Raw genomic sequence first — 19603 nt, 5'->3', positions numbered from 1 at the left:
AGCAGACTTTAATGTATGCATCGTCCTTCATCTTCTCTTCACTATATATGATGACTACAAGCTCTCACTATACATCTTGGCAGGGGCTGCTTGGGGTTGTAGTCCAGTAACATGTGAAAGGTCATGGGCTTCCCATACCCCTGTATTGGAATGTTAGGATAAAGGGTTTTTTCTGTTTGGTTTCTTTCCATTATTCTTTTTCTGAAAGAACTATAACAGCATGCACATACAGTCACAGCCACTCAGAATACTTGATGTCAGGGATTCCAATCCACTTCCATGGTAGAGCATTCACTGCTATTGTTGCTGTATGCAATTGCACAAGTCACAGCTTCCTCCTGCTTGAGTCCTGTGGTCTTTCACTGATGGGGAACTCCCGTTTACGAACAACAGAAGCAGTTCAGTTGAGAAGCAGCTCTGATCTCAGTTATTGGCCACTAGCTGAACACTGATTGGCTGAGATGACTCATGTCATCTATTCCTGGAAAAGCATTGTTCTGATTGGCTGCTGGTTCTCGCAGATGCTACAGTCTCATACTGTAAAGATGCCCATACATACCATCCTGGTAACTTTAATAGGGAGAATAGCCCATTGAATCCCTACTCCATTTAAAGTATGAAGTTAGAAGACTGGACAATGGAAAGCCTCATCAACTAGAAATGCCTTTAAACATTAGCACATTAGCCACACTGGGCCTGTGGACCCTTTAGCGTATTTTAAAATTATTAAAGAGAGATGGGATTTTGCTCATGTACTTTTATCTATCTTCAACTAGAATTAATAAGCTCACTAGAGAAATTTTCCGACTTTATGGTAGAAACAAAGATAGTAAATAAATATCTCCTTTTCAAAGTTTTTGGTTTTTAATATGGTTTTAACATAGTTTTATATGTTTGTTTTTTATCTGTATTATGGATTGTGTTGATGTTTTTTAATTGTTGTGAGTTGCCCAGAATCACTTATGTAAAATGGGTGGCTATACAAATCTAATAAATAAATAAAGTTGAATAAGGAATTGTTCCAGTAAAATAAAGTAACTTGCTATTCTAATAAAGGACTTATTCGTGTTAACTGTTTTGCTGGGTTTCTTGAGCATACAAGACAAAGAGAAGCTGTGCCATGCTAGTAATGTTTCTTTCCACAAGTCAAAATTAAATCAAGAAAACCAGCCTGAATTACTGTCTTACAGTGCTGAGCCTCCCTTTCTAACTGAGTATCTCCATTTGTACAATCAAGAAGATGCTTGACGTCATTGGTACATAGTAGGGGCAACTACTTTTTTCATACAACAACCCAGCAAGAAACCATACATAATGATAAACAGCCTCTTCTCAACTCACTTTTTAAAACTTCATTGAGGGCATGACATTTTCTGAATGCTTTAAGTAGCTTCAAACTACAAAGGATCGAAAAGAAAAGAAAGAGGTTGGGGGAGGGAGGGATAAACAGTGACAGTATGGCCAACATGCTGACTAGCAGATAAACTTTAGAAGTGCTCAACAAATAGTCATTTCCCCATCCTGATGTATAGCCTCTTCTTGTGTCATCCAACCATCATTATGTCCAAATAACAGCAATGAGAATAGGCTTTATATTACTTAAACAATGGCTGAGCCATACTGGTAAGTCAGTAGTGGGGTAATGGACATTGAAAGTGGAGAAGGAAATAAATGTAACAAATAAAATGGAGGCTGCACCCTTTTTCTCCTTGTCTTTTAGAAGTGACCAGGGTCAAACCCAGCTCCTCTCTTCATGTAATCCTATCAGACCCAAACTGACCTTCCTTGCCCCCAGACAAAGCCCCCTGCCATCCTGTAATAGTATGTGGGAATGACCTTGGGCAGGGTTTCTCAACCAGGGCTCCATGGCACCCTAGGGTTCCACGAGAGGTCACTAGGGATCCCCTGGGAGATCATGATTTATTTTAAAAAATATTTCAAATTCAGGCAACTTCACATTAAAGAGGTAAGTTTCATTCTTTATTTTTAATTTAAGAACACTATTAATGCATATATACAGGCCTACACATGGAACGAATATAATAATTTTGTACTTTCTGCCCTATATTTGAGCCTGAATGTGCAGGGGTTCCCTGAGGCCTGAGAAATATTTCAAGGGTTCCTCCAGGGTCAAAAGGTTGACAAAGGATGACCTTGGGAGATGCCGGGGGGGTGGGGAGATGCTACCTAGGGAATGATCAGATAAGAGGGTACAGCCAGCAATGTAACGGGCAAAGAAAGAAACTCAGAAAGGAACCTTTCTCTAACCGCCCAGAGTCCCTCCTTGTGGGGGGAGATGGGTGGTGTTAAAGTTTGATAAATAAATAAGTAAAACTCCCTAACTTATCAAGCCGTAAAAGAGAATGCAGAAGATTTGTACTTTGAGACTTGCAAGATTCCGTTAATGTGGCCTTACAATAAAATAGAATTAGCTCATCTGGTCATGTTTCCTGTCTGGTCTACCTGGGAAGGCTGACACCAATCTTGCAAGTTTGATGGCAGCAACTCTTCCCCCTGTCTCCCGAGGTCATTCCCATATACCATTACACATCCCATCTAGATCAAGAATAGAAGCCTCCTCACCAGCTCACAGTACAGCCCAAGGGCAGCCCTCACAAGGGAATTGCTAGTAGTAGCAAGCTGGGAAACCCCAGCCTTCCATCTTCCATCAGCTGATGACTTCAACATTCCATCTCCTTCACAATGAGCTTCCCCGGCTCTGCTGCCCCTTCTGAAAGGGCTGCTTTGCCTAACAACAGAAATAACCCCAGGTACAGAGACAAGGACTGCCTGGCTTTCCCCAAAGAAAATCAGATCCCTAAGATTTCCCAACTTATAGCCCTCAAGTCCTATCAAAATCTTTGCTTTCCCCATTCAAGATCCCCCTTTCTTGTAAAGCAGGCACCCAACAATTATTGTAATAAATATGGTTCTTCTCCTCAGTGGTGTGCCCTGTACTTCTGAATTTTCCATGATAAAGGTTTTCACCCTAAGCTGAGTCTGGTTTGGGCTGTTTTTCAAAATCACCATTACTATTACTTTAGCTATAAAGTAAGATATTATATTCAGGCTGGGGGACATGTATGACAAAAAAATATGCATGCCTTGTTATTTATGTCTTGTGCTAGATAAGGCATTATGTAAATTTCTATGGGAGTATCTCAAACTGGATTACCCCTCATTATCCCTTCTTGAGTAGATCCTGGGAATTTCAGTTCTGAGAGAGCAGGATTTGGTTCCCTGAACAAATTACAGTTCCACAGTCCTTTAGGTAAACTGGTAAATGTAGATTTTATAAAATGAACACCTGGTTGCAGGATACAGGTAATCCATGTCAAGCTAACATGTTCTATAATGTCTGCCATCTTTATTCTCCTTTTTACTAGAATCTCTCTGTGTCAAACCACCACTGGTGAATAGCAGCAATAGATGGTTTTCCCCCTAAACCAGAGTCAGGAATTTGCACAAGGCTGTATTAAACACCACATTCTGCAAGCCACTGATCCCCATTTGTATGTCAAGTGTGCAATTTTACAGTTCTTTGTACAGTATCTTGCTTCCTGCCATTTCCAGCAATCACCCTTAAAAACCAACCTATTATTCTTGTCTCAGCAGATGACGGGATCCAGCTGAACTTGCTTAGGCTTACAACTAATACTAAGCTGTAGGCTAAACTGGGAAATCTAAAAATTTCCAGAAAAAGGCAGCAGCAAACAGACTTTTTCCATATTGTTGCCAAGAAAACTATACAGATAGAGCAATGAAGTTACCATCAGTCGAGCTTGATGTGAAGGCAACTTTACTTACTGTCCTAATTTTTTAATATGATTTTCCCCCATCCACGAGCTAGTACAGAAAGACAGTTTTAAGCAAACTTTTCATTACTAGATTGGGAAATCAGTCTCTGACTATTTTTTAATAACTGCCCTATTATATACACTCCATGGCTCACATGTAATACAAAATCTTGGTTTAGTGTTGTCAAGTGGAGGACATTGAACATATTTTTCTATTGCATGTGATTTTCAAAACCACTTCAAGACTTCTTTCAATGGAGGTAGAGAAATATTTTCAATAAATAGATAAATAAATATTTTTATGTGATTATTATCCCAGCATATATGAGCTTGTCCCACTTTATAGTAAGAAGTAAAACCACTGACCTACCTAATATTTCAAGGTGACAATTAATGACCAGATTGAGTCATCCTTCCCACGCACTAATTTTCTCCAGCAAATATTCCTTCCACTAACTTGCTCTTTCAAATACTCAAGCCTGTATATTCTTTGAGCAGCTGTGGTTTGGGAAGTACATGTTGCCAAGACAGAGTCACTGATAGGCCTTCAATTGCTTTTAGTGAGCTTCAGTTAGAAGCAAGAGTTGTAACTTTAAGAGATATTTAAAAAAAAAAATGTAAATGCATATTTGCAATGATGCCTATGCATTTCTTTGACCTCATCTTACTGAGCATCTTTGCAATGGCCAATAAGCATGCCAGATGGATCCTTCACTCCATGGTATGTATCTGTCATGAAGCCAACAGTTTAAAAGAATTAAATTACCCCATCTGCTCATCCAGCTTGCAGAACAAGAGTGCTCTATATACTATTGAGAATGTAGCATAACATAAAGGAACGAGAGGTTGCCTTGCTTAAATCTTAAGCCAAAACTGACTCACAGTCTCTGCTGACAAAAATCACTAAATATATACTGGCGTACCAGAGATCTGCAATGTTTAAAGTATCCAGCTTTTATAAGAACAAACGTCTAGATAAATACAGCTCATGCCATACCATTTATAACATATTCCTCCACAAAACACACACGGAGGGAGCATATGTTGTTGAAACTTTCAAAGATAAAGAATGTACACTTTGGATTTAGGCAGACAACTAAGGCAGGCTCGGGTATTAATTCTTCAAACTCTTTTCATCTTACTCCAGATGTAGGCACATTTTAAAGCAATACAGCTAGAAATTTCTGGGAATTATTTATATGACATCTGGCACGTCTGACTCCTTCCCAAATCTCTAATTTCATCCCACTGGTTTGAAAACAAAAAGGATACAGCTTTTTTTGTGTTTTCATATATATTGTTAAGAAAGAAAAGAGCTCCCATTTGTGAAATCATACTTCAAATCCAGACACTGGGTCATATCAAATGGTGCTGCTGAAGTTTGGTGACAAAATGGCCAGTTTTCAATGGCCTGATTTTTGTCAGTATGGAGGCTGGGGCAGTTGTTCCTGAGGGTAGTTGTCCCTAAGGGAACACAAAGACTTCTGCAAGACAAAGGACTCCTATCCCACTTTAAAAATCCCCAAATCAAAAACACAGAGTGCCTTCCAGTGATGCCACTACGTAGCCTAAAGGTGTCCTGTGGCCTTGCAGTGGGGGAGGACGGGGATGACTTGTGGCCCCTGAACCAGTGGACATTTCCTGCCTAGGCAAACCCTAACCCCTGCCTCCTTTACTCTGCATTTGGGCTTGGCTTCTAGTCTGTTGAGCCAAGAAGTAAGTAACAGGAAGCAAGAAAGGATGTATTTGCTCGCTTATGTCTTAAAGAGCTTCTTGCTTCCATTCTCAAGTGCATCTAAAGCTTCCATTGGCCAGAAGATGTATTTGCATTATACAGCTGCCTCTCTTCCATATCGACACTGTTCAAATATTAACCTAATGGTATTAGAGAGGGTAGGTGGCAATTTAAGTATCTGAGTTTCTGCCACCTTAACTCCAGGTCTGGGAGCAGAGCCAGGTTTTTGGAGACCTGCAGAACATGGGCAAGGGTGAGAGCCATAAAGATCTCAGTACATACAGTATATTGACACGTATTGACTGAAACATGCATTACCGGTTCTGCTGTTCATTTAAATAGTCTTAACCTCATTCATACCTGTCCTATATTCATGCCAGCTGAGACAATATAATGATTCTTTAACTTGTTTTATATTCATGCCATTATTTAGTCATATGTGGCGCTGCGGGTTAAACCGCTGAGCTGTCGATCGGAAGGTCGGCGGTTCGAAACCGCGCGGCGGGGTGAGCTCCCATTGTTAATCCCAGCTCCTGCTCACCTAGCAGTTCGAAAACATGCAAATGTGAGTAGATCAATAGGTACCGCTTTGGCGGGAAGGTAACGGCGTTCCGAGTCGTCATGCTGGCCACATGACCCGGAAGTGTCTATGACAACGCCGGCTCCAAGGCTTAGAAACGGAGATGAGCACCGCCCCCTAGAGTCGGACTCGACTGGACTTTACGTCAAGGGAAACCTTTACTTTACTTATAATGATCAGGAAAGCCTGATTTTGTATCTTGTTTTATATATATATACTACAATACTGCATGTTGATAAGACTATAAATCAAACATTTGATAAGCACTCTAGCTTAGATGCCAAGTTCCCTTGAGGGAAATATATTGAGTACAGAGAAGAGTTGATATTTTTTCTTTGCCCACCCCCCAAACAAGGCTGCCACCAGACAAAATAGAAGATGCCACAAAGAAGCTGAAGGGGAAGAGAGAACTCTAGGATCTAAGCCAGTGTTTTTAAACCTTGGCAACTCTAAGATGTGTGGACTTCAACACCCAGAATTCCCCAGCTACCATGCTGGCTAGGGAATTCTGGGAGTTGAAGTCCACACTTCTTAAAGTTGCTAAGGTTGAGAAACACTGATCTAAGTTATTTCAGCTAATGGAAAAAGCCATTCTGATTGCAGAGGGGGTGATCTGGATCTAACCAGTGCTGGGTTTAGACTTGGTGAGACCTTAAGCTCTATAAAGCTTGGAGGCCCCTTGTTAAAAAGTTACACCAGAAAGTCTCACAAAGGTGCATACCAAAACAGGACCTTGGGCTGTCACAAAATAATTGAAGCCATGCATATGCCTTTTAATTATATATAAAGCCATTTTAAAACTACACATAAAAGTTTGCTACAAAAGATTTTAAAAACTACAGTACACATAAAAGCCACATAAAATTCTAAAAGCTCCCCCCGCAAACATCTGAAATTTTGTGAGGCCCTGAAGATTGTGAGGCCCTAAACTGTAGCTTGTTTAGCTTATGCCTAAATCTGGCCCTGGAATCCAACTCACTCTTGGTAATATATGGAAATAGTTACATTGACCACAAGGAAGGGTCCAAGAAGGGGTGGTGGTGGATGTCATGTAAAACCCCATACTCAGGGGCATAACATAATGTAACACCTGTATCTCTCTACTCTGACAACTTAAAGGAATGTGGGCTCTGTAGACCATTCTGATAAGTTCTATTTGGAACCAACATTTTCCAGAAACAGTTGGATTTGAATCTGTTTTAAACCTTCAAGCTCAGTCTTGGGACATGTGGTCTTACCCTCCAGAAAAAGGGAAAAAAAGTATTTTAGGACTGTGTTATGACATTTTGCAGCATGACTTGGAACAGCAAATGATTCCTCTGCAAGATAAAGCCCATAAAATCCAAAGTTGGTCAAGTCTGAGGTGAAATGTGCAAGCAGCAGCCTTCCTCACACCATAACACTACAGTTAGGATTACATAACTGCTCACAATCAATGTTCTGAACTGACACACATCACCATGCCTCATCTTTGATTTCTCATCTTTCTCTCACCCTTAAGTCATCATACGAATGCACATTGATTGGAGCAAAGAAAGAAGTCAGAGTATATGCTCAAAACAGGTTTGATTTCAGCTGTGAGGAAGCCAAATTCTAAATGCTGGTTTAGATTCAGCAGACAATAAAAGTAGTATAATGAAAGAGCCGTGGGCAGGCCTTGTTGATTTGAATAACAAAAGGGGAAGAAATCAGCTATTTGTCACAATCTGTCTTCTTCCGGGGCCGTGAACTGCCTCTTTCAGCTTGGCAGCCAAAGAATCTTTCTGGAAAGATGAAATGCCTGGTGGAAATCGAGTTGATAAATACTACCTTCCAAACAAGCTTCTCTCTGGCAGGTAGCAGATAAATGTTCATGTAAGCCTGGGAATCCATCGCTGCTAAAACTGCAGAGCTTTTTTAAAAAAATAAAAACCCCAACTGTGAGCACTAAATTTGCCTGACTTTCAACATGTTGGTTGAAAATGTGTTCTTACCACCATACTACTTACAAAACAAGGGATGAGCAAAATGTTTTATACTAACTGTACTTTTGGTTCCAATGGGAAGCTGGGGGAAAATGAATATATTTATAAGATTTCTCTTCCATATCTTGTTCACAATTTGAGCAGTATTGCACTGTTTATGAGCCAGGCAGCAGGGGGAGCGACATGTTCTACTCCTGTTTGAACCCTCCTCTTACTTCTCTAGGTCAGAATGAAATAGGTGGCATTGCCCTCACTCTGACCTCACTGTATGATGTCATTATACAGCCAAACCCAATTAATAGGGTAGCATTTCCATAAATTCCAATGAGAAAATGGGCAATGTCTTGTGCCCTCATTGGCTTTGGGAAATGAACTCAAGCAGCACTGAGGACTATACCAACAGAATGAGAAGTAAATGCTCCCCATTCACCCTGCTTATAGATGAATATTAGAGTAGGCTTTCCTACATTCAATGATTATTTTTAAGTGGGATGGGATCAGAAACTTTACAACTCTTTTTTACAGAAACCAATAAAATATTTATTCCAGATAGGTTTTTCCCGAGTAATAACGGCTTAAACTTCTGTCTGTAGCATTTCAGCATATAATTTGGGCTGAATTTCCGTTGAACTGAGATGTTATGGGAAAAGTAGACAAGTCTATTTTTTATCCTTGCACTACTATATGCAAATTATAATATGAATCTTCCTGTAAATTGTTGCATAAGTTGATGCACAGTGGTCAAGGTGTTAGACTGGCACCAAAGAGTTCTAATCCACTCTCACCCACAGAAACTCACTGGGTGACTGTAGGCTGGATATTCTCTCAGCCCAAGCTACTTTACAGGATTGTGGCATTGGTGAAAAATAGAAGGAAGTGCTATGTACACCACCTAGAGCTCCTGAGTGTAAAAATAGGGACATAAATCTAGTAAGTAAATAATTAAATTGGATATACACTTGGAAGTGTGAATGCTTTTTTATTCAGATGTGATAGTGGAAATAGGTGAAGAGTGAGACGGGACAGGGTTCATCCTTTGTCTTCTGTGCTGCACAAAAGGGTTCTGTAGAGTGGTTGCTCATAGTCAGGTCTTCCAGCCAGAAAAACAGAAAACACTTAATGCTTTTTCCTTGCTTTAATAAACACAAGAGAGAGAGAGAGAGAGAGAGATGATAGAGCGATGACAGAGAGAGACAGAGACGGAGATATGTAGAGAGGTTGCAATATTGATTGCACAGTACATTTTGCATTCTACCAAACAGCTTGATCTATTCTGACAAGATGATAACCTACAAATACAATAACAAATTTGTAAATGAAAAAGCATCAGGGAATTTTTTTTTAAATGCCACTTGAAAATGCAAAAGTCGAAATAACTTTAGAACATTTGACAAACGGCTTGAAATACTTCTTCCGTGCCTCTCTGGAGAAAAAGAACCTAGAATTAAATTTTTATAAGGAACACATATCAACAATCCAGTGCTGCAAATTGGGATGTGAGCAAAGTCATAAAACAATTATACTGACTGTCTACCATGCATAAAGTACCCATAACTCTTGAGATCCTGATAAATCCTTAACATATAGGGATAAGCGTAAAATCATTTTAATAATCCCATTAATTTCCGACAAAAAATATAATGAAAAGTTGTGGCATAGCATTTCAATTTCCAAATGACATTTCCAACAAAAAGGAGAGTATAATCATTCAACATTAAATATCCTTTGAAATAGCCAATAAGTGCAAAATTAATGGGAGAATACTACTTTTAAAATGTTTCACTGGTAAATCAAAGTTGAGAGTCTCAGTTGGAGATACTACCCCTCTCATTACTTTGGATCAACTTAGTTCTACTGAACTATTTTTTAAAAATTTTGAAGTTTGATTTTCTTCAAATAACTTCTTGGTGACGTATTCAGCAGTTCTGATGCTTCTGCTTCCTCTGAAATGCCACTTTTAAATGACATGGTTCATCTACAAGACCTACCAAACTCTGCAATTTATCTATATCAGAAATCACAAGATGCAGGCAAAAGTCATAAATTATTTACATGACCTTTGGAATAATTAATTTGAATGTCCCATCATTTTGAATCAATGACAGATCCCTTTGAAAACAGGAAAACAAGCTTCCTTTGATCTACAGTGAGATTAATACAATAAGAAACATGTTTCTGTCAATAAGAAATGAACATGGCAAAAATAATTATTATTTTTTAAAAGTTCATTTTCAAAGGAAAGAATATTTATGTAACTTGGTTCAGTCCCTATTTGCCATATCTTATCATCCTTTGGATTTAGAATAGTTGTGAGTTTATAACAATAGAATGTATTGATATAGGGGTATCAGTTTTCCTTCAATCTTCTCAAGCCTATCAGATATGTAAATTCTACTCCTCCTTATTGGTACTTGCTCACACAGAGGTTCTTCCTCGCCCATGGCCCCTTTCACTACCTAATTTCTTCTAGTTTCTTTTGCTGCTTTTTTGTCTGCCTGAGATGTTACATAGCAAATATTTTAGGTTGAACTGGGTCTTCCTATTTTTTTATGCAATAACCAGGCACCAAAACAAAGGAATTAGTTGTTTTACTTAACTTCTACCTTAAGACTGAAATACTTTGGCCACATAATGAGAAGACAGGACACCCTGGAGAAGATGCTGATGCTAGGGAGAGTGGAAGGCAAAAGGAAGAGGGGCCGACCAAGGGCAAGATGGATGGATGATATTCTAGAGGTGACGGACTCGTCCCTGGGGGAGCTGGGGATGTTGACGACCGACAGGAAGCTCTGGCGTGGGCTGGTCCATGAAGTCACGAAGAGTCGGAAGCAACTAAACGAATAAACAACAACACCTTAAGACTTCCATCTTAAATCTCCTAGAATGGTTAGTAAAGTCTCCATTAGTGCCATTTTCCAACACTGCCATTTCTATTTCTTTCTTTGGTTGATTCATCCATCTAGAAACACAACATATCTTGTTAACAGTATTTGTAAATCATCTCTCTGTTCTCCAGCTGTGTCCTCAGGTGAATTTCTGCATCATGAAGGGATCTGTAAAGTGCTTGGTAAATGTGCCTAGGCTTTATTTCTATCTTTTAGTGATTCTAGATGGAAACAAAGCTTTTTGTTTTTAGTCATAAACTCAATAATAGCCCTGCTTTTTATGGTACATCTGTGCTTAGCAAATCAAATACTCTTCCATCTTTCTGAATGATTCCCCACCCCCAGCCCATAATTACCATTCCTTTTGTGCTCTCTACTTTGCAGTCCTGCCATCTGGAAGAGCTTTCTTGTACCTATCTATCTTCTTTCTGTTATTGCTTCAGCCTGCAGATGAATGTACAGAGCATTAAACAGAGGGTCTGCCATGTGGATACATTTCCATATATTGGAGATAAGCTTCTACCCTAGAACATTGACATTCATCATGGGTAAATGCATGAAAATGACCCAAGTCTCAGAATTCTCAAATCTATACTAAGCTGTTAGACAGAGGTCAAAAGAACAGTAGTGCATGGAGACAGGTTTAGAATTGCAGTGCAGAGTAGGAGCCTTTCAAGTTTTGGAGAAGACTAGAGGTCCTATGCCTACTTTTTCTCTTTTTCATTAAGGTCTATCTTTTGCCTGTGTAGAATGATTGAGTTAATTGCCCTCACTAACTATTTCCAAAGTATTTGTGTATAATCTAAAACATTTTGTAGATGTACCCAAATCCTTCCACATACATAATTCTATTCACAAATCTTTATGGTTCAATAGAAGATGCTCCTTCCCACCCCCCAAGAATAGTATAGAAGCAGGGTCTGAAAAGCCTGCGGGTATGAACTATTGGCATTGGTTGTACTGGTTTGTAATTGTTTCCATGGGGATAGTTGGGTTTGATTATTTCTATCTATCCTGCACCTTGGATGTTTTGTTGCATTGCATTTTATTTATTTTTATATTTGTTGTGAACATTTTATTGTACTGTACATCAATTAGAGGATTTTTTTTAAATTGCAGAGGGTACAAATCTAATAAATAAACCCCTTAAAATGTAGAAAGTGTAGAAGCAGATTATGCTCCCTAAATAATACATCTAACACAGTATTTCACCAGCTGTGCCACTGAAGCAGACAGCAGGGAACTGAGGAGGAAGCTGTGACATAGAAAAGGTTTCCCATGCTGCAATAGAAATGGCAACTGGGCTCAGTGTTGTGAGGTGTTGGCACAACACTGAGCCCAGATCAGCAGTAAGCCAGCCTATCTGCTGAGTGATATTTTCACCAGCCCACCTGGTGAAGAAGGAAAAACATCTGGCCCATCCCAGGATCAAATGGTGTTGGGACTCCTTCAAAGATTGCCCACAGGGCCAGCTATTGGCAGCCAGCCACTCTGTTTATTAGCCTTCAGGTTGCCAGAGCATCTGACTTGGTTGCCAGATCACTGGCCCTGTGATAAGCTGTAGCCACTTCCTCCCCATTTATCCTGGATAACCTGTAGTGGGGAGGTCTGCAACCCTCCAGGGATCTTGACTAGACACTTTCTCAACTTCTTCTGAGATTATCAGGATCCTTCCCTGGAATGGTATCTTCTTCTCGTTGAGTTACAATTCCTGCCTCTGCCTGTACTTCTCTGAATGCCACCTACTTACTTGGTTATAACTCCCTTTTATTTCAGTGGGATAAGATTTGGTCTGAAATCTCATGCGCATAGCACCCTTTCCCTTTATTTTGTTCCCACAACATACAAATAAACGTAAGTAAAATGTATTCAGTTCAATTTAAATACGATTCTGTCCTTCATTTTAGTTGTTTTGAGTTCTAATAATACTATATGCAGCTGAAGTTAAAATTGCCTTTAAAGTTTCTTCCTGAATGAACTCAAGCAATTCTTCCACAATCTTCTTAATACCGCACACATTCTGTGTTTCTTTAGGGAGCCAAAATTACAGTCTCTATGACAACAATGTACGAACCTGCAATTGCCCACCATTGTGAAGTCTGAAAGCAGAAGGTAGAGCGTGAGATTACGTAGGAAACTTCCTCCTCTGCCAATTTGAACATGAGCTCCACTTTCCACGACAAAGGTTTGGGATTGTGTATTTTCTTGGATGTAGTCATCCAACGGTTTCAAGAAACACTCTTTTTTTGTCTTTCCTTACAAGCAGTGGTCCTCTTTGGTTTGCAGAAAAAAACACCCTTTTCTTATGTATGAACAGTATCCTATTGAACACAAAGCTTATAGGAGGTCTTTACTGAGTGAGGGGAAATCAGTAAAAAGAGCAGGAGTGTTCCCTACAGTATGGCCATGACATCCCCCCACCCCCATTCACTTTTATTTATTTTTTTCCCCTTCTGGAGGAATTCCCAGTTGGGAAGGTCTCTCAGTTAGTGACATCACATAGAGAAAAGTAATGCTTTCTATTAATCTAGCTCAGTGTTTCTGAACCTTGGCCAGTTTAAGCTGTGTGGATTTCAACTCCCTGAATTCCCCAGCCAGCGATGGCATGGCTGGGGAATTCAGGGAGCTGAAATCCACACAGCTTAAACTGGCCAAGGTTCAGAAACACTGATTTAGCTGGTTAACAGTAAGATTGTTTTATTATGGGAGAGGATCATTTGTTTTGTTCCTTTGATCCTCTTTAACATTTAGAGCAGGAATATGCAACCCTTGGTCTGCAGGTCATATACAGCCCCCAATGCCATTTTTGTAGCATCTGAACCCTCAAAAATTTAACAAAACCCAAATGTTATTGGTAAAAACATCCATGGGATCTAAGTGCATTAAGCCACTTCTAGGAATAATACATCTACATCCCAGTGATCTTCTCCCTCTGTAACTCTTCCATATATCAAAGAATAACTAATAAGACTTTGCTGCCCCCCATGGACTTCCTGTAGCTTTTAAAGGCAGAGATTTCAAAGTACATGTGCATGTATTTTATTCCATATCCATCATACAATAGTTAAAGGCAAGCATTTTACCTTTCGTAAGATGTCCATCTACATATCTGGGTGGAAAATGCTGCCCACTACTTTTTTGTATGGGGGGGGGGGAGGAGGATGTTGATAGTTTCTAGAGTACGTGTCCCTGATTTAGTAGTCCAGATTTTGCTAGACTACAGTTGTGAAGCCGTTGGCCAATCTGGTTAAGAGCTTTGGTCTGTAGTCCAATATATCTTGAAAGCAGCTGGTTGGGACAGGTTCCTCTATATTACAACCAAAACCCCATATTGCAATTTTAATTAAAGCCACCCTCCTAAACATTTTTAATAGGTGATGAATTTCAGAGTTGCTTGTGGTTAGGTAAATCAGATTAGCTTAGACATCCAATTTAAAGAGTTTTCTGCTTATGCCAGAAGTTACCCTTCATATTCATATATTATGCACAGTTAAAAATTAGTCTGATGTTGACAGTGTTTCTGTGCTGTTCTTTTAGAGGTTAATATTTTAAAAACAGGGCACAGGCAAAAATCTGTCCATTTGTTTTAAGTTCCTATTCATTTCAACTGGAATGATTTTTAAGAATATGCTCAACTCCCCTGTGGAAATCAGTAGGAGCTTAAAATATTTGGCTGTTTTAAAAACTTAGATTTTGGAAAACAAAAAATAGAATGCATGAGACTTAGCACAGAACTGTTAGAACATTGATCTTTTTAAACATTTTTGGACCGTGTTAATTCACCCTGGCATTGAATTTCCATTCTAATTATGTAACGAATTTCAGTATTAGCCAGCAGACACAGGGAAATCAATTTTGATAATCAAAGCACTACTTAATTGCACATCTTTGATTTTACCATCCTGTACCAAATGCTACAAATACCCTAATATATTTCAGTCTTCAACTAGAGATGGGCAGATTGGAATCTAACTGTAGAGTTCTGTGAATAAATGACATTAGATTAGCAGAGGTTTCCAATTCCTTATCATTTAACAATGGAAACAACAGAAAGGCTTTCCCCATTCAGAGGGGGGAATATTTGGCCTTTCAGATGTTGATAAACAACTCCCAGCAGCTCCATTGAGAAAGTGAATGGTGAAAGGAGTTGGGAGTCTTAGTTCAGCAATGTGTAAACCCCCAAGTTAGGGTTGAACTCCACAGTTCAACCCTAAGCTGCAATATTCCCTTCTGCTGAAGATCCACATTCCTGGTTTAAACTGTCAACATCCTTGATGTACACTGAAATGTAGATTACCCCACCAAGAGGCTGAGTGGGCACAGAAGACAATTGGCTGCATGCCAGAAGCACCACTTTGCATCTAGCTTCAGCCTCACTTCTGAGCCACAATGTAGGTTCACTTGCTTCCAGGAGGTGGACCGCAAGTTACTAGTGCAATCAAAATGGATTCCACCATCCTGGTCTGCTCATGTTTGTCTTCAACTATGTCAGCCTAAACCTTTATGTGTTGTTCAATTTCACAAATCTGTGTCATGGGTGGCTTTGAAACAACCTTTCAGCATCTTCTTAGGTTATTAACAGTGGGTTCTGGCTTTCCAGTTGTATTCCATGTCAGCTTTGTTTCATTATAGTTCCATTCAACAGCACAGGGCAGTTTATTTTCATTTGCCAAGTAACTGTCATGTGGAAGTTCCTCAGGAGATTTTTTTTTTCCAAAGGGTCTTCTACCATGACAACGTGTGAATCGCCTACAGTTTTAATGCTGAAAACAAACCATAGACCACACAACTGTAGCTGTAATGATTTTCCATGACTGAAAAATCAGGTTACCAAGAGGACACAACACATTTGGTGCCAAAGCAAATATATTTTCCTAAAGGGGAGTTTTCTCTTGGGATGGTTCCAAAGCTATCCTTGTTTGAATTTCTCCATGTAGTGAAGTTCCAGAATACCTGGCTTTGCTTCCAAAATACAACTGATGCATTGGGAATTCTGTCAGAGCTGCGCTTGCACTGCAATCCTCAAATGGAGCTGGAAGCAATCAGCCTGAGACCAGTTCTTTAACTATTTACAGTCTTTACTATATACAGCACTTTACAAGCTACTTCTTACACAGCAATTATGCACAGCAAATTCCTACCCACAGTAACACTCAACACCACTTACACTATACCCAACATGGAACTGTTCATTCACACTACTTATATAACCAATATTATGTGCTGAGTCACTTTACAGGTGTTGGCAATCACATCTCGTGATCCTTCTATCCTAATTACTTACTACTTTCAGCTGTACAACAGCCTTGGCATTTCCACATTCACACAGTAAAATTCCTTCAACCTTGGGTATACCCTGACAAATTCTTGTTCCATTTTTATGTGCTGGAATTTTGTGGGTTTTCTTAATTCTTTATGTATACAAGTTGTATGCGCTTTCAGGTTTCCCACAATAGCTTAAGAAGAGCTCTGCAGTATCACCCCAAAGGCTATCTAGTCCAGCATTGAGGCCCACAAAATGCTTACGGGAAGCCATTTCTGTAAGGAGTGAGGGTAATGATATTCTCCTGTTCTGTATCCTAGGAACAAACTTTGAGCTGCATAAAGCCACCATGTTCAGAAGTCAAAGATACTTGTATATTCTGTGAATGTGTCCAATTCCTTTTTAAAGACTTCTAAGGATATCTGGCCAGCCTTCTGTTCCTACAGAAGCCAACCATTTGCCTAAGGGAAGCCCACTGGAAGAGTGAGAGTAATTACACTCTTGGGTTTCTGTTCCCCAGGAAATGGCTTTGCAAGTTATAGAAGCATAACGTCCAGTAGCTTTTAATAACCATTCCTTCCATTAATTTGCTCAATCCCCTTTTAAAAACATCTGAGTTGGCTACCACTATAGCTGGAATTAGCATATTCCCCTGATTAACCATGTGCTGTGGGAAGAAATCTGCCACTATTGAGTTCCAGTGACTAAATCTTTGAGCTATATATTCTATATATAATTCAATACATCTTTGTCATTTCCCTATTTCTAAATTAAAAGTCCCATACCTTGTTTGCTCTCTTCATAAGGGAGTTGCTGAACCATTTATCGTTTGGGCTGTCATTCTGTACATCTTTTCTTACTCTACAATATCATTTTTGAAATGTGATGATCAAAACTGCACATAATACTCTTAAGTATATCCATTTTTACATGGGTGTTGCATTTCTTAAACACCTCTTACCTAATGACTGCTATGTTTTCTCAACTTTCTTTGATGAGAAGGCTCAGAAGTCTTCATCAAAAGTTTTTGCAAAAATCCAACACACAGTGTTCAGCAGATAATGCTTATGCAAATGCAAACATCCAAATGGTTAGTGGGACTGGACTGACCTTTGCAGAAACCTTGTGGATCTTTCCTCTTGCACTTTGGTGGGCTGATAATTTTAATAATGCTGAAATCTTTGTTTCTTGTCATTCTCCTCATTTGGTCAGGATTTCGGTTTTCTGAGGAAGCTGCCTTGCCTCTGGTAGCTTGGGAATCACATTACTGTTCTCAAGACCTTAACAATATTTGGATTATTTATAACAGACAACACCATAAAAAGAAGTCCAAATGTATTTTAAAAGCCAAAATAACCATTTCTGGCTGGGGTTGGTGGGGGAGATCCCATAGGGCAGTTGATGGCAATGCTCCTATTTTTGCATAGAGAGTTGAATCCGATAGAAGTGGGCCATTGGCATGATCTGCTCTCCTCTTCAGGGTTCCAACCTGTTGAGGTTTTCCTACTAATAGATTAAGCTGCTATTGTACCTAATCATTTTGGCCGGTGAAGAGGTTGTATTTGATTGTCTCCTCACACGTGCGTCATGCAAAATAGCCTGGGGGGAGGAAACCTGCGGGACTTGTTTCTTACTTCCTCTTTTCTCTCTGCCGATATGTAGCCAAGCAAGGCTTGCTCCAAGGGAGCTAAGTCCTTTAAATATGTTTTGTTTTGGTTTGCTTTCTGTAAATAAATTATTTTTATAGAAATGCTTGGTGTGTGACTTTTTTGACCTCTCCTGGGCTAAAGGCTTTCCCAGCATCTGCCAACACAACCCACAGTGCAGCTGATGGTAAAAGCACTGTTGGGGATAGAGGAACTGAAGGCAATTGCTGGTCATCTCCTCTTGCCCGCCTACCTCCTTCCCCCTAGAATTTTTTGCATGGATTTTTACTGTGGGCATTTCATTGCATGGAGAGAAGAGTTCAGGTTCATATGAGCTTCTATCAAACTGTTTTAAAGTAATTTTTAGAAGCTCTCAGAAAGAAAATTGATCCTATTTTCTTCACCTTACCATATCCTTTTTAATTACATCTTATGTTAGGAAAGATTCCACTCTGCCATTTGGCAATTTGACCACAAATTTGGTTTCACTATGATCAGTGTTTCTAGTTGGTAGAAAATATGTTATATTTCAAATTAGTCTTGATTCAAGTCCAGGGTTTTGTCTCCTCTAGTCGGATTAACTGATTTAGGACAAAAACATTTAGGATATTCACAATGTTTAGCTCACTGTTTTATGTATGTATGAATGAAGTTGCCCAATATTTCAGTGTTTGGGGGTGTTGTTGTTTATTCATTTAGTCACTTCCGACTCCTCGTGACTTCATGGACCAGCCCACGCCAGAGCTTCCTGTCGGTCATCAACACCCCCAGCTCCCCCAGGGACAAGTCCGTCACCTCTAGAATATCATCCATCCATCTTGCCTTTGGTCAGCCCCTCTTCCTTTTGCCTTCCACTCTCCCTAGCATCAGCATCTTCTCCAGGGTGTCCTGTCTTCTCATTATGTGGCCAAAGTATTTCAGTTTTGCCTTTAATATCGTTCCCTCAAGTGAGCAGTCTGGCTTTATTTCCTGGAGGATGGACTGGTTTGATCTTCTTGCAGTCCAAGGCACTCTCAGAATTTTCCTCCAACACCACAGTTCAAAAGCATCGATCTTCCTTCTCTCAGCCTTCCTTATGGTCCAGCTCTTGCAGCCATATGTTACTACGGGGAACACCATTGCTTTAACTATGCGGGCCTTTGTTGTCAGTGTGATGTCTCTGCTCTTAACTATTTTATCGAGATTTGTCATTGCTCTTCTCCCAAGGATTAAGTGTCTTCTGATTTCCTGACTGCAGTCAGCATCTGCAGTAATCTTTGCACCTAGGAATACAAAGTCCTTCACTGCTTCTACATTTTCTCCCTCTATTTGCCAGTTATCAATCAAGCTGGTTGCCATAATCTTGGTTTTTTTGAGGTTTAGCTGCAAGCCAGCTTTTGCACTTTCTTCTTTCACCTTCATCATAAGGCGCCTCAGTTCCTCTTCACTTTCAGCCATCAAAGTGGTATCATCTGCATATCTGAGATTGTTAATGTTTCTTCCAGCAATTTTAACTCCAGCCTTGGATTCCTCAAGCCCAGCTTGTTGCATGATGTGTTCTGCGTACAAGTTGAATAGGCAGGGTGAGAGTATACAGCCCTGCCATACTCCTTTCCCAATCTTAAACCAGTCCGTTGTTCCATGGTCTGTTCTTACTGTTGCTACTTGGTTGTTATACAGATTCTTCAGGAGGCATACAAGATGACTTGGTATCCCCATACCGCTAAGAACTTGCCACAATTTGTCATGGTCCA

Source organism: Candoia aspera, chromosome 1 (assembly GCF_035149785.1).
Source record: "Candoia aspera isolate rCanAsp1 chromosome 1, rCanAsp1.hap2, whole genome shotgun sequence".
NCBI lineage: Eukaryota > Metazoa > Chordata > Lepidosauria > Squamata > Boidae > Candoia > Candoia aspera.
The sequence above is the reverse complement of the archived record's forward strand: the minus strand, read 5'-3'. Positions refer to the sequence as shown.